We start from the raw sequence: 6,536 nt of genomic DNA, 5'->3' as shown, positions 1-6,536 counted from the left end.
GTGAAGGGCGATTTGGAAATCTGATTCAATGCCTTGCTCATAACGTCATTACCCAGGCCTTTGCGAGGCGAGCTTTTATACCTACGTTTGTGATAGTGCTCCTCATTGTAGGAGAAAGACTCACTAGGCGAGGTTCTTGACTTTCGTCTATAACTAGCATCCTTTCCACCATCAAAGGAAATGTCAGAGCTTGAGGGTGTTCGCTTTCGCCGTGCATGGCGCAACTTCTTCTTTAAATGATCAATTTCCAATGAATGGCTCTGTTATTCTGCTCTTGAGAGATGTGACTTCCAACTCGAGAGTCGCTTCTACTTGTATGTGTAGTATGCACGCTACCTTCTCGATCTCTCTTGTGTTCAAGATTAAGGAAATTATCTCGTCGTTGGGATCCCGTGGACTCTTGCTGATGGGGACCTGATCCTACCATAGTTAACTGTTACACTCACTATCACACAAGTAAGCCCCATAGTGGGCGCCAATTGTAAGGACGCATTTTGGACCCTAGACCCAAAGTATGATTGGATCCAAGCCCAATAAGCCCAATACAATAAATTTGTAAAGAGTGGGTTGAAAAACTAGGTTCTAATAAATGAGATAACAGATAGAATAGATTTTAACAGATAATCAAACAGAAATGGACTGGAGTTATATAAGTAAATTCGTCCTCGACACAATCCGAGGAGGTCTGTTTTAGTATATATTGATTAAAAATGATTACAAATATGGTTCAAGCTGCTACAGTGCTTTCTCTTACCAATTTTCGATCCCTTCTCCATGGAGGGTCTCTTGTGTTATATAATTCCCTTTGAACGATCCTAATCTTACACTTGTTGATCATCCAAACTACTACTTGATGGCTTGTCCCATCGGACACCCCCTCAGGCCCTCTGTGAGTTGAGATAGCCAAGGCAGCACTATTCAGGGATCTTCTCCACATTAATGCAGTCAAAAAGTTAGCTAAAGAATATTTTATGCGGTGGCAGCAGCCTTTCCTTAGATATTTTCGGGCTTCCATCCCTCTTGTACGTTCATAATGCACGTCCCTATTAGTGAAATTTCCTGGAAGGTCACTTTGAACAATAGGATATACACTTGGTCTGTGCTTCGTTGATCCGAGAAGATCCTCTTCCTCGAATCACCTCTCCCAATCTTTCCATTTGTCATATACTCATGGGACTCTAAGTTTAAAATTCTCACTACTGTCTATTTGCCCTCGAACCAATCAACATCCTCGGCCCAAGCCCAAGACCCAATATATAATTTTGGGCCCTTAACCTTACAAATATAATTTCAAATATACTTTAATTTAATTATTACCAAAGATTTGTGAAGGGTTAAAAAAAATTAATTGCGGCATATATTATATATGAAAAAAAAAATTTAATTAACTAGTAAACAAGCTTGAACTTATTCAACAAGAAAATAAATCAAGCTTGAACATAAACCTAATTTATTAATGATTTGACGCTCAACTCATGTTCAAAATATAATTAAATAAACACTCATGAACTTTTACTACTCAACTCGAGCCGACTCAGCTTGTTTACAGCTTTAACGAGAATACATGTTTGCAAAGCACCAACATGCAACATCAGTTGAAGCACTAAAATGTTTATCATGTTCAACGAAAAAAGAAAAATTATAGTAACAATAATACAATAATTTCTTTATTTTCTCTATTTTTATTCGGATGAAAAAGGTGCAATTTTTTCAATATAACGTTTATGTTTTATGTCTGCTTTCTTTCAGTGGTTGCCACCCTTTAGAATAAACAAGTACTGGAACATTTTATACATGGTCAGCATAATTTAATTTCTCAGGCTCATGATTAGGAAGTCTACAATCAAAATAAGCCTAAGTGCTCAACACATGCATATGTTTATAAGTTTGTAGAACAAACATATTACAAGTCTCTCTCAAGTAAATATCTAGAATGGTCTAATTGTTTCAATAGAACCAAAGCTGTTAAACATAATATAATTGGAAGTTTGAAATGTAGATGAGATGACCAAAGAAATGTGGCAAAAGACTAGTCATTAAAGAGCAAAATCTCACCACATATGCAATGGCATATCCATCAAGACTTAGTTCATCCAGAATAACCAAAGTATCTTGAGTGGCATTTTGAAGAACTAATGTTGTTTCTGTGCACTCAATATAGAAGGTACAAAAGATTCTGAATGTTTCCACAATCACACTTTGCAATTCAAGAAGTCCATACACATGCAAAACCTGTGTCCATGTGTGTGAGACTGAGTTTCAATCTATGTTGCATTAATTTTTCTAAAGAACAACAATGGATTTAAAGTCAAATATACTGAAGGATGAGCAGCCCAAATCAGCATACCCCTGCTTCCTTAAACAGACTAGTGTACACAAGCTACTAAAGCTGTAAGCATTCAGTTTGCTGGATATTTTATTTTAAGACCCTCAAAATGATAGCCCATGCATACGCAAGAAAGCCACTTTACTGAAATCCAGTAACCGACAGTTCAGTTTAATAGAATGAATTATTGTACAACAAATATTTTTACAATCAAATAAGATCAAGTAGCTGTGAAGCATTATTGGGTAAAATTTTTTATGCCCTCTCTCTTGAAGTAACCAAAGCCTATTATGCAAACACAAGATATAAAGAGCCTGCTATCAATTGGACCAAAAGACCTAAGCCTCACCCCTTGAAAGTTAGGATTTTATCTTCTGCAAATATTTTTGACTTATTTGGCATATTTTAAAAGGTGGGGCTCATGTGGAACCCTTTTTGATAAGTGAGGATTGAATAAACAATATATAAAAAGAAAACTTTTGGCTTAGACAAACAGAGACTAATTTGTACCACATTGCAGACATAATTTCTTTACTCTGATAGGATTATACCCATATCATGGAAACAACAAAGAATTTGTTAAGTGTGTATGTTAGTGTGTTTCCACAGAATGCTTTACAATATACTATATTCATATGTAACCTGGCATTCAGAAAAGCTAACACTATTCTGACCTGTTAATGAGTCCTTCTGAGTGCTTTCTGAGCTATTTTGGACAGCCCTGCAGCAGTTGAATATTTAAGTTTCAAGTATGAAGTTATTTTCATGTAAACTTCTGAAATGGAACTCTGCTCAGATCGCAAATACCAGGGCAGAGAAGAATGTTCACCTCTACCCTCATATATTACTTCTTTGGGCAACACCTAAAATCAAATCCCAAGGAAAGAACAAAATTTTAATTTGCAAATTTGATAGATTTCCCATGAAAACATAGTACACAAAGGTCACTGTACATTAACCATACTTGCATTAGTAAAGCCCCTAGAGCAGAAGAGGACACATCATCATTGATGGAGCCAACCCAAATTCTTAGAGCATCACAATCAACAAACACAAAGCCATAAACAACCGAAGCATTATTCAGGCCACAATTTCATAAAGATAAAATTTAACAAAACACAGTGTTAATATATTAAAACAAATTTTAATCAGAGCAAACTTTATGAGGAAAAGATACAGGGGCATGCTATAAAGTCAACTGCCCTGTCACATACGATTGAAGAGACAATATCTTTGTCAAGTTCAAGGTGCCCATAAAGACCGGGAAAAGAATCAATTTTTAACAATTTAGGAGCTAGGTTGGATGTTTTCTTCTAACATCGGTAATAATTTTAGGACTTTCACAATATACTATAGAGCTTCAAATCATGCATTTTTCGGAAGCATAGAGATGAAGAGCAGGAAAATATCTCAAGCTAAATTCTTTATGCAATTGTTGACTGTTTTTATTGATAAGATCAGAAGATGAACTTCCATCTAAGACAATTTTAGGAATGTGCATTGAAGGATAAATGACAAGCTTATTCCCTCATGTAAACAACAAAATTTAAATCCAGTTGATGTGGGAGAAACCAAAATGATACACAATAAAATAGAAGAATAGAACAATAAAGATAGGGGACCTAGGAGTCAGCACCTAAGCTTGCTTGGAGTTAACACCAAGCAAGGGGAAAACCTCTAGGAGTCAGCACCAAACCATTGAAATAATATTAAAAGAAATTTGATTATCAATCAAACTCTGTCTTTCAAAACTGAACCCATGGGTTCTTGAATAGAGTGCCAAAACCTTACTTTGCTTGCAAGAAAAGAAATTAAACTCCTGAACCAAAGAGTTAAAGAAAATAACAAAATTCTTAAAAGAAATCCTAATTATTAAATGATTAGGCTTATTAGCTATTTCAGCCTAATTACTAGTAGGCTCCATCCATAAGGCCACAAGTTAGGTCATCTTCTTTTTACGTCTATGCCCATAGGCCTGTATTATTGGAGGTCAGTATCTTGTGTCCGCACCATTAGTATAAAATCAAAGATCAACATCCTGTTTGTTCATATAAAAACATAACTGACTAGTGGCAATCAGACCTCTTTTATCACAAGAAGATGAGATGAATAGCATCAAGTCTGATATTACCATCAGTTTCAGTTAATGGTGTGATCACCTGAACCAATTTTCTTTTAATTACCTATAATCCAATGTTTAAAGTCAAACCACGAAACTCAACAATAACTCAAAAAATAATATAGAATTATAAACACCAAGACAAAAGATGCAAAAGAACACAGACATACAAATTTAAATAAAAAAACAAATTCTATGAAAGCACATAATAAGAGAAAAAAGAGTAAGAAACCAAAATAGAAAAGATTCATCACTCTCAAATGACAATTTGACAAAGAAGATAGTGCTAAAACTTTTAGTACAAGTTAAATGGGGACAGAGATTCAGACTCTAAACCAACCACTGCCAAGTGCAGCTTTTCATCTATCTATGCTTTTCTTGAAACTTTTGAGTGACTCTGTCAAAGAAACAAAAACAGGAAAATGTCCAATATCACTTTCTTAGACCAAAACTTAATCAAACAAAACAATTCTTGAAATGAAATGTTTCTTGACATTTTCCTACAGGCTTCACACTTTGTCACTTCATTTAGTAATGGAATTATTTCTCCCAATGTAATTCTTTAGGCTACTTCGTGCTTATTTTCACTGAGTAGTCTCGTTTCAATTGTATTATTTTACCTATCGAGCAAATCAAAAATTAGTAATTGAATTATTCCAAGAATTTTGTTTTAGCAGAAAGGAAAACATGTGTTTTTCAAACACATAGCAAATAATGGTTATATCTTAAATTTAGAGATGGATCACAAACAAATTAGATTTGACCCCACCATCATTCGATTTATGATTACTTCAATCATAAATCAAATTGTTTCTCTTTTGAACCTTAACTCTTCTTCTAAAAGGATTTTAAACCAAAATCAACAATTCTCCTAACCCTAAACCCAACATAACCACATGTAGACAATTTCACCTAAATTGTCCTAAGTCACTTGTTTACACAATCCTTCCCTCTCACTTTATCTACTCCACGTTGTATAAACATCAGAGGAATCACATGACCTTGGTTGCCACAAAAGTTTACACAAATATTACTAGACAATGCAAACACAACCATACAAATGCAAAGATATTGCCCAATAGTCTTTTATACTAGCTAATAGCTATGATCCTATGACATATTCAACTTGCAAAAAAATTTGTGTACCATGACAAAATCATAAAGCTACATCTATCACTAAGCAGCAATAAGCTGTAAAAAACAAAATTGCTTCGACTTCATAAGTTTAGAGTTGGACACCCAATTACCATTTACTATTTAGTCACTTCCAACATTGCAATTATATTGTGCAATCAACTACTGAGTGATTAGAACAATCCATTAACATCTCCAACAACTAATCTGAGCTTTTCTTCCCTTCAAAGCAACAGCATGGAATGTGTCATCAGATTTTTCTTTTGTTGTCAAATTTTCTCGGCAACCAAACAGTAGGTAATATTTCAAAAACCCTAACATTTTAAAAATAAAATAAAAGAACTAAAAAAATTTACTACCTCTCTCGGTACCCTTTTCTCTATCATTGACCTTCACTACATAATACTTGAGAATAGTTGAAGAGAAGAGTCCATAACAGTATCAATGGCAGCATCATTGAGAGCGGGGCGGTTTTGTTTCTCTTGCTTCGCCAGAAACTGAGGAACGCGAAGGCTGCCGATCATATATCCGGCATCGGAGCAATTGTTTGACCTGCTAGGGTTTTTTGAGCGGTATTTTGTTGAGATTTCTTGCTCAGGAAGCTTTGTGAATAATAAATTTTGCACTCAGAAATAAATAAATGGTTTTTACTAAAAAAAAATTTAACCTTTATCAAATACTAAAAAATTAAATTAAAAAAAAAAAACCTTTATTTTTATAAATAAAGTTTAATTTGTCGTTTTGGAAGAATAAAATGTATTTAAAAATATGCTATTTGCAGAAAATGAATAAAAAAATGTCATTAATTCTTACATTTTAAATGGTTCTTTTGTTTTACCTAAATTTACATTTTTCAACTTTTCTTTTTTTTTGCTATTCATCCACACTTTACATCCCAAACAATTTAACTATTTTTTTTTCTTTCTCAATTTCTCTTTTACTTACAAAATTGGGCAA

At 34.0% G+C, this 6,536-nt stretch overlaps 1 long non-coding RNA gene across 2 annotated transcripts; it reads right to left on the bottom strand.

Moving 5' to 3' along the window:
- Positions 1–1,536: 1,536 nt before the first annotated feature.
- Positions 1,537–6,190, bottom strand: LOC126718062 (uncharacterized). 2 transcript variants are annotated; one of them, XR_007652810.1, is made up of 3 exons: positions 5,939–6,190; positions 3,001–3,189; positions 1,537–2,232 (listed from the first exon to the last, which is right to left on the bottom strand). It is a non-coding gene; the product is annotated as an uncharacterized LOC126718062 (long non-coding RNA). The 2 variants fall into 2 exon arrangements; XR_007652809.1 differs by lacking the exon at positions 1,537–2,232 and having other exon boundaries at positions 2,830–3,189.
- Between the last annotated feature and the right edge of the window lie 346 nt (positions 6,191–6,536).

This window comes from Quercus robur, chromosome 3 (assembly GCF_932294415.1).
Source record: "Quercus robur chromosome 3, dhQueRobu3.1, whole genome shotgun sequence".
Taxonomy (NCBI): domain Eukaryota; kingdom Viridiplantae; phylum Streptophyta; class Magnoliopsida; order Fagales; family Fagaceae; genus Quercus; species Quercus robur.
This window is presented reverse-complemented; position numbering and strand designations above follow the sequence as displayed.